We start from the raw sequence: 7,567 nt of genomic DNA on the forward strand, positions 1-7,567 counted from the left end.
GTCACTTTTCTGTTGTGTCCAGCTCTTCATGACCCCATTTGGGGTTTTCTCAGCAAAGACACTGGAGTGATTTGCCATTTCCTTCTCCAGCTCATTTTACAGATGAAGAAACTGAGGCTCTGAGGGAGAGAGTTACCCAAGGTCACCCAAGTACTAAATAACAGAGCTGGAACTTGAATCCAAATTCTTTTGACTCCAAATCTAGTGTCCTTAATACTGTGCCGTGCTGAGATACAATATCTCTTGTTATTGTTCAGTGTTTGCAGACATGTCCAACTCTTTGTGACTCCACTTAGGGTTTTCTTGACAAAAATCCTTGAATGGTTTGCCATCCTTCTCCCATTTATTTTACAGATAAGAAAACCAAGGCAAACAGAGTTAAGTGAGTTGCCCAGGGTCACACAGCTAGTAAGTGTCTGAGGTCACATTTGAACTCAAGATGATGAGTCTTAAGTAGCAGAGTTAGGATTTTAACCCAAGATCTTTCTAAAATGCTGTCTCCTTGGAAAGAATGATGTTTCTCAAGAAGACCTGAGTTAAAATCCTGCCTGTGACTTAACCTCAGGTCTCCAGCTCTAGATTTATGATCCTGTAATCATTATACCTTGAATGAATGAAAAAGCCTTTTTGAAAAACATGCCGTGTATCAAGCACCGTAAGGTACTATGTTATGGGGATGGAATTAAGCATAGAAATTTGTCCCTGCCCTTTGGATGAAGTAATTAGAATAGCCATAAATATCTGTCCTTTGGAAGGACAAATAAATGCATCTGCTTTTAAATTCTTGGTATAATAGTATATGGTCACTTAATCCTGTTTGCCTCAGTTTCCTTATCTGTAAAATGAGCTGGAGAAGGAAATGGCAAACCGCTCCAGGATCTTTGCCAAGAAAACCCCAAATGGGGTCACAAGGAGTCAGACACAGCTGAAACAAAAGTCTCAACAACAACAATAACAACAACAACAAAATACAGCACCAACCCTGCAGGAGTACAGCCAGAGTAACTTGCATGGGTGTTTTCCCTCTCCACAAGCATTTTGATGAAGCACACATGAGACCAGGTTAAAAGCCCTATTTGCTTTCCAGCAATGGCAAAAGGAAAATCCAGAGGGGCCGTATTTGGTAGAGGCTAGCAGAAGGAAGAAAACCCCTTTGCTTTTGTCATGGAAAGGGGTTAATGGGATGGCTGTATCTAAGAAGGAGGGAAATAAGCATGTGTTATGTGACTATTAAGAGCCAGGGATTGTGCTATGCCCTTTACAAATATTATTTCTTTTGATCCTCACATCAACCCTGTGAGATAGATGCTATTAACACCCTCATTTTATCAACGAGGAAGCTGAGGTAGACAGAGGTTGTGATCACACAGCTAGTAAGTGTTTGAGGCTGGATTTGAACTCAAGTCTTCCTCACTCTAGGTCTAGTCTCTATCTAATCTGACCCTTACCTGCCTAAGATAGCCCCAGATTACCTGTAGAACCCACTGGCATCTTCTCTGAGTCATTGCCCAGATGTCAGCAAAGTCTCCTTCCCTCTTGTGTTAGATGCATGAGATAATGGCTCTAAAGCCAGAGAGACCCCAGGGACCACTTAGTCCTGCCCTCTTTTTTACACTTGAGGAAACTGAGGCCCAGAGAGATTGTGTCTTGCCCAGGGTAATATAGGTAATAAGTATCAGAGGCAGGTTTTGAACCCAGGTCCTCTGACTTCAGAGGTTAGGGCTCAGTAGGAACAGTATCACTATTCAGGGATTGTGCTAACAATGAAAGAGGTATAACATAGAGTGGCACAACTGTCATCTTGACAACTCTAGCAAATCCTTTTTTTTTTTTGGTTAGGCAATGGGGTTAAGTGACTTACCCAGGGTCACACAGCTAGTAAGTGTTATGTGTCTGAGGCTGGATTTGAACTCAGGTCCTCCTGAATCCAGGGCTGGTGCTCTATCCACTGCGCCATCTAGCTGCCCCTATCTCTAGCAAATCCTAAAAGAGAAATGCTACATAGCAAGTCAGGCAATCACACCAAGGGATATAAGGAGAAACAATTCTAATATAATGCAGCTTTCTGAACGAACTCTAAATTGATGGTGGAGGGAATTGAGAGGGCCTGCCTCCTCATACTCCTGTTGAAAGATGACTAATGCATGAACCAGGCAGTGAGAATCAGTACAGCAGCATGGAAAGAATGAAAAACCTAGAGTAAGGACACCCGGGTTCAAATCCTTGCTCCAGTGTGAACTTGGACACAGAACCTAGCTTCTCCCATCTATAAAATGGGGATAACACTTGTACTACCTAACTCAATAGCTGTGTGACACTGGGCAAGTAACTTAACCCTAGTTGCCTCAGTTTACTCATCTGCAAAATAAACTGGAGAGGGAAAGGACAAACCACTCCAACATCTTTGCTAAAGATAAAACAAGAAAACCCAAATAGAGTCACAAAAAGTTCAACATGACTAAAATGACCAAATAACAACAAAAACAACCTAACTCACAGGGTTGTTATGAGAAAAAACACTTGAAAACCTTCAAGTGCTAAATAAATGTGAGCTATTATTATATTTGGGTAATGTGAAAAAAAAACCTATCTCATTTCCATCCTGACATGAATCAGTAATGAAAGACCTCAGTGCAAAAGATCCTTCTCATTTCAAACTCAGACACATACTCTTCACCAAAGAGAGCTCTTGATATGAGGTGTGCCACTCTGGCCCAATTATGGGAACCACACTTAATGTCAAGCAGCTACCCACTGAGGTGTTTCTGCCAAATGATAGACCAGTGGTAATTCTTTACTGTGAAGTACACCTTCTGCATGGATGGCTAACCTCAAGCATTTCTTGCATACTGATGCATCTGGTGAAAAACTAGACTGGAATGATTAAGAAAATTCAGAACACCAATAGAGCGAAGTGCCAATGTGTGCCAGTGTTATTCTCAATATCAATTTGTTTGCCCCCGAACCCCTGAGGCACTAATTGATCTATGAAAAGATTCTAACAGGGCCTGGACTCTTGCAATAGTCTCTTGACCAGAATCCCCAGCCCCAGTTTCCCTTCTCCAATAAATCCTTCATACTGCTGCTAGAGTAACCTTCCTAATGCATAGGTCTGAACATTTTGCTTCATTGCTCCTTGAAGGCAGGGGTTGTTTATTGCTTCGTCTTGCTATCCACAGCCCCAGTGGGTACAGTGCCTGCCTTGAAGCCAAGAAGACCTGAGATCAGATCCTGCCTCTGACCCATACTGGCTGGTTTACCCTGGACAAGTCACTTCCAGTCCTCCCAGTGTTTTAGGTGACTTCTAAGATTATAAATTGCAGTGCTCCCCTGCATGGGTAGAGGGAGGTCCCTGTTCCCAGCATTGAATATAGTACTCTAAACACAGAAGGAACTGAACAAACACTTGCTAGATGGGACTGGGAAGCTCAGAAGCTTCCAGCGGCTCCCCATTGTCTACCTAACAAAGTCTAAATCTTTTAGCCTGTCATTATAAGGCTTTCTCCAGTTCAGCTGCAACCTACCTTTCCAATTTTAGCTTAAATTATTCCCCTTCACTTACTATATGGTCTAGAATCAGGGATGGGGAACCTGAGGCCCTAAAACCACTTGTGGCCTTCTAAATCCTTAAATGCGGCCTTTTGACTGAATCTAAATATTTGTTTTGTAAAATCTGGATTCAGTCAAAAGGCCACACTTAAGGATTTAGAAGGCTACAGGTTCCCCACCCATGGTCCAGATAAATAAGATTACTAATCATTTCCTGAATGTATCTTATTTTCCTGTCTTTGTGACTTTTTTTCATATTTTTTTCTTTCTGTTTTAAATATATTTTCCTTTCTCTTTATCTCTGCCTTTTGAAATACTGCCCACCCTTCAAGAACCAGCTCATATGCAATCTCCATCATGAAGTCTTCCTGGATTACCCTGAGTTCTCTTGGCCTGACTCAATTCCTTGTTGTTGTTGTTCAGTCATTTTTCAGTCATATCTGACTCTTCATGACCCCATTGGGGGTTTTCTTGGCCAAGATACTGGAGTGGTTGCCATTTCCTTCTTCAGCTCATTTTATAGATGAGGAAACTGAAGCAAACAGTGTTAAGTGACTTGCCCAGGGTCACACAGCTAATAAGTATCTGAGGCCAGATTTGAACTCAGAAAGATGAGTCTTCCTAACTCCAGGCCTGGCACTCTATTCATTGTACCACCTAGCTGCCCACACAGAGGACTCAACAAATATTGGTTGAGGGGTAGAAGGATGAAGGAAATTAGGAAAGGTGTGTTAAATTTAACTATATAGATCATTGTTGTTCTAATATTGGCAACATGCTAACGTTTTCTAGGTTAAACTAGGACTGTTAAGAGACAGACAAGCTGTTCATTTGCCCTTGGTGTCTGAACAGAGATGGGAATAGGCAAGGAAGAATGAGTTAATAATGGAGTGCCTCTGATGATGGCTAGGTGGCACGGTGGATAGCGCACTGGGCCAGGAGTCAGAAAGAGTCCTCTGCGCAGATATGAGTCATACTGGCAGGAGTACCTCACTTGGTCAGTCTCTTCTCTCTCAGTTAAAATAAACAATGGAATGTATCTCAGGATTATAGTACACCAAAGAAGACCTTGCTATAAAAAGGCAGTTGAGATGACTGATGACAGTTAGACCTTCCGGAGTTATCTTATCATGATGTTGCTCATACTATATCGCTATATCCTTAGTGATTTCAAATTCAAAGTCTATTTCTGCTGTTACATTTTTATTTCTGAGCTTGATCCAGTTATGATAACAATGAGCATTATCCAATTGTGTGACTGTCATCCCTGGTGGAGTGAAAACTCTCTTGGGTACGTGACAAATTCTGCTGTGTGACAATCTGCTAGTTCCTTACTTGCTTGCACACATTACTGCCCATTCTGATTTCAGTGGTATGACCTGTCTGGCTTGGGTGACTCTTGTCTATGTCTTCTAGTAGCTGAACACATGGGAGCCAGTCATGTAGAGGCCTTCTTCACTTTATCTTGACTTTGCAAGGATATCAGTGCAGCAATGACTGGCTATGGTCATCCCTCACTCTTGTCATATGACTAGTTCATCTTTTATGCATATGCATATACATATACATATATAATATGTGTGTGTGTATGTGTGTGTGTGTGCACACGCGCATGCATGTGTGTGTATAATCTTATCTCACCCAGACTTGAATTGCAGGGGTAACTCATAGATCTGATCCCATTACTGATCAGCTCAGGAGCTTTAACCCATTCTATTTTTCCAACCTGGGCCAATCTCCCCTCTTTAGGCCATTTGGGGCTCCCCCACCCCATCCTAGTGGCTCACCATATTGCGCTAGACTTAGTGTGAGTACTCCATTGGCTTAGCCTACTGCAGCTCAGAATCCCTGACCTCAAGTGATCTACCAGGCTCCACCTCCCCAGAGATCATAGACATGCATCCCCATGCTGTTTGCTCATGCATTTTGATGATATCTTTTACTCTAGTTCCCTTTCCTAATTCCTTGTTTGCACTGTAGTCTGCTTACACTCACCATGCACCTCTCCTTTGTCCTCTTCACGATACTCATTTTTAAATTCTTCATAGGCTGTGCTATGACATGGCTTGTGGCCATAAAATTGAGGCTAGATTCTTAACAGAGAAAATTTACCTTGATATGCCTTAATCTTCACCTTTATTTTAATCAGCTCATTAAAAGCTTCCTTTAAAAATTTTTCCCTCACGATGCCCAAAGGGCAATCAAAATGTGCATACCCTTTGACCCAGCAATACCACTTTTAGGGCTGTATCCCAAAGAGATCATAAACATGGGAAAAGGAGCCACATGTACAGAAATATTTACAGCAGCTCTTTCTGTGGTGGCAAAGTACTGGAAACTGAGGAGATGCCCATCAACTGGGGAATGGCTGAACAAGTTGTGGTATATGAATGTAATGGAGTAGTATTGTTCTATAAGAAATGATGAGCAGGAAAATTTCAGAAAAACCTGGAAAGACTTAGATGAACTGATGGTGAGTGAAGTGAGCAGAACTAGGAGAACTGAACACAGCAACAGCAACATTGTATAATGATTAACTGTGATAGACTTAGCTCTCCTCAGCAATGCGGTGATCCAAGACAACTTCAAAAGACTTGTGATGGAAAATGCTAACCACATTCAGAGAAGGAACTATGGAGTCTGAATGCAGATCGAAGCATAACTATTTTCACGTTTATTTTCACTTTTTGTTTTTTCTTTCTCGTGGTTTTTCCTTTCTGTTCTGATTCTTCTTTCACAATATGACTAATGTGGAAATATGTTTAACATGACTATACATGTATAACCGATATCAGATTGCTTGCTGTCTTGGGGAGGGAAAGTAGGGAAAAAATTTGGAGCTCAAAATTTTATAAAAATGAATGTTGAAAACTATCTTTACATGTAATTGGAAAAAATGAAAATAATATTAAGGGAAAAACATTCCCTCTATGTCCATAGGGCATTTTTACTTAGTAAAATAGGGAAATCACTATTAATAATAATAAATATTAAATATAGTTATAAATAAACAATAAAAGTCACTGTTTTATTAAAGCTATCAAATAGTAGACTATCTGGGTTATTAGCTAGGCTAGAGCTTCTGGTTTCTCACATGTCCTTGGGTTTGTGCTCAAAATAAGGCATTGATTCATTTGCTAACTCATTTTCAGGAGTTAACTTGATGCCCAAACTTCGCTGTACTTTAGTTCTCCTGGCATAAATCTATAAAAGTCAAGGTAATATGTCTTTGGGTTACTTGTTCTTTTATCTTACCAGCCACTACTACCTGCACCTGTTATCAAGTATGTGATATGTTCTGATCATATGTTATGTGGTCATGATTACTGTTAGTGCCAATCACCTTAGTCTGGAGTGACACGATAAACCCATTGGTTTTACAAGAAGCAATTCTTTGCTCCAGCTCTAAGTTAGATTGTGCTTTTTATTACAGATTCAGAATTGAAGGGGATTTGGGGGTTGGCCGGTTGAGCCCCTTTATTTTATAGATGAGGAAACTGAGGCCCATAGAGGTTAAATGACTTGCCCATGGTCACATAGGTTGTGTGAGGGATGGGACTGCAACCCAGGTCCTCTGACTTAAAAGCCAGTGATATTTCCACTGATGCTCCCTACATATCATTTTTATCCATCAAGTGACATCAGAATAGCAGCTCTAATATTGGAAGGAATTTCCAGCGGGCAGTTTGTCAAACCCATCCCCACCAGGGAATCTCCACTGAATTATGCCTGATATTAGTTATACAGCCCGTGCTTGAAGGCTTCCAGTGAAGTGGAACGCCTTAGCTACTGAGGCATCCCGCTGCATTTGGGAGAGCACTAATCATTCAAACATTCTGCCTTTCATTTTACTCTCTGCTGCTTCCACCCGTTGTTCCCAGTTCAGAACTCAGGAGCCAAAGGGAACAGACCTGATCCCTTTCCCACATGATGCATCCTCCAGGACTTGAACACATCGACCTCAATCTTCTCAACTGATCTTTGTATTTCACGGACTTGCAGCTCTTCACCATTCTGG

The sequence above is a fragment of the Phascolarctos cinereus genome, unplaced genomic scaffold (assembly GCF_003287225.1).
Source record: "Phascolarctos cinereus isolate Bilbo 61053 unplaced genomic scaffold, phaCin_HiC Scaffold_4;HRSCAF=312, whole genome shotgun sequence".
Lineage (NCBI taxonomy): Eukaryota > Metazoa > Chordata > Mammalia > Diprotodontia > Phascolarctidae > Phascolarctos > Phascolarctos cinereus.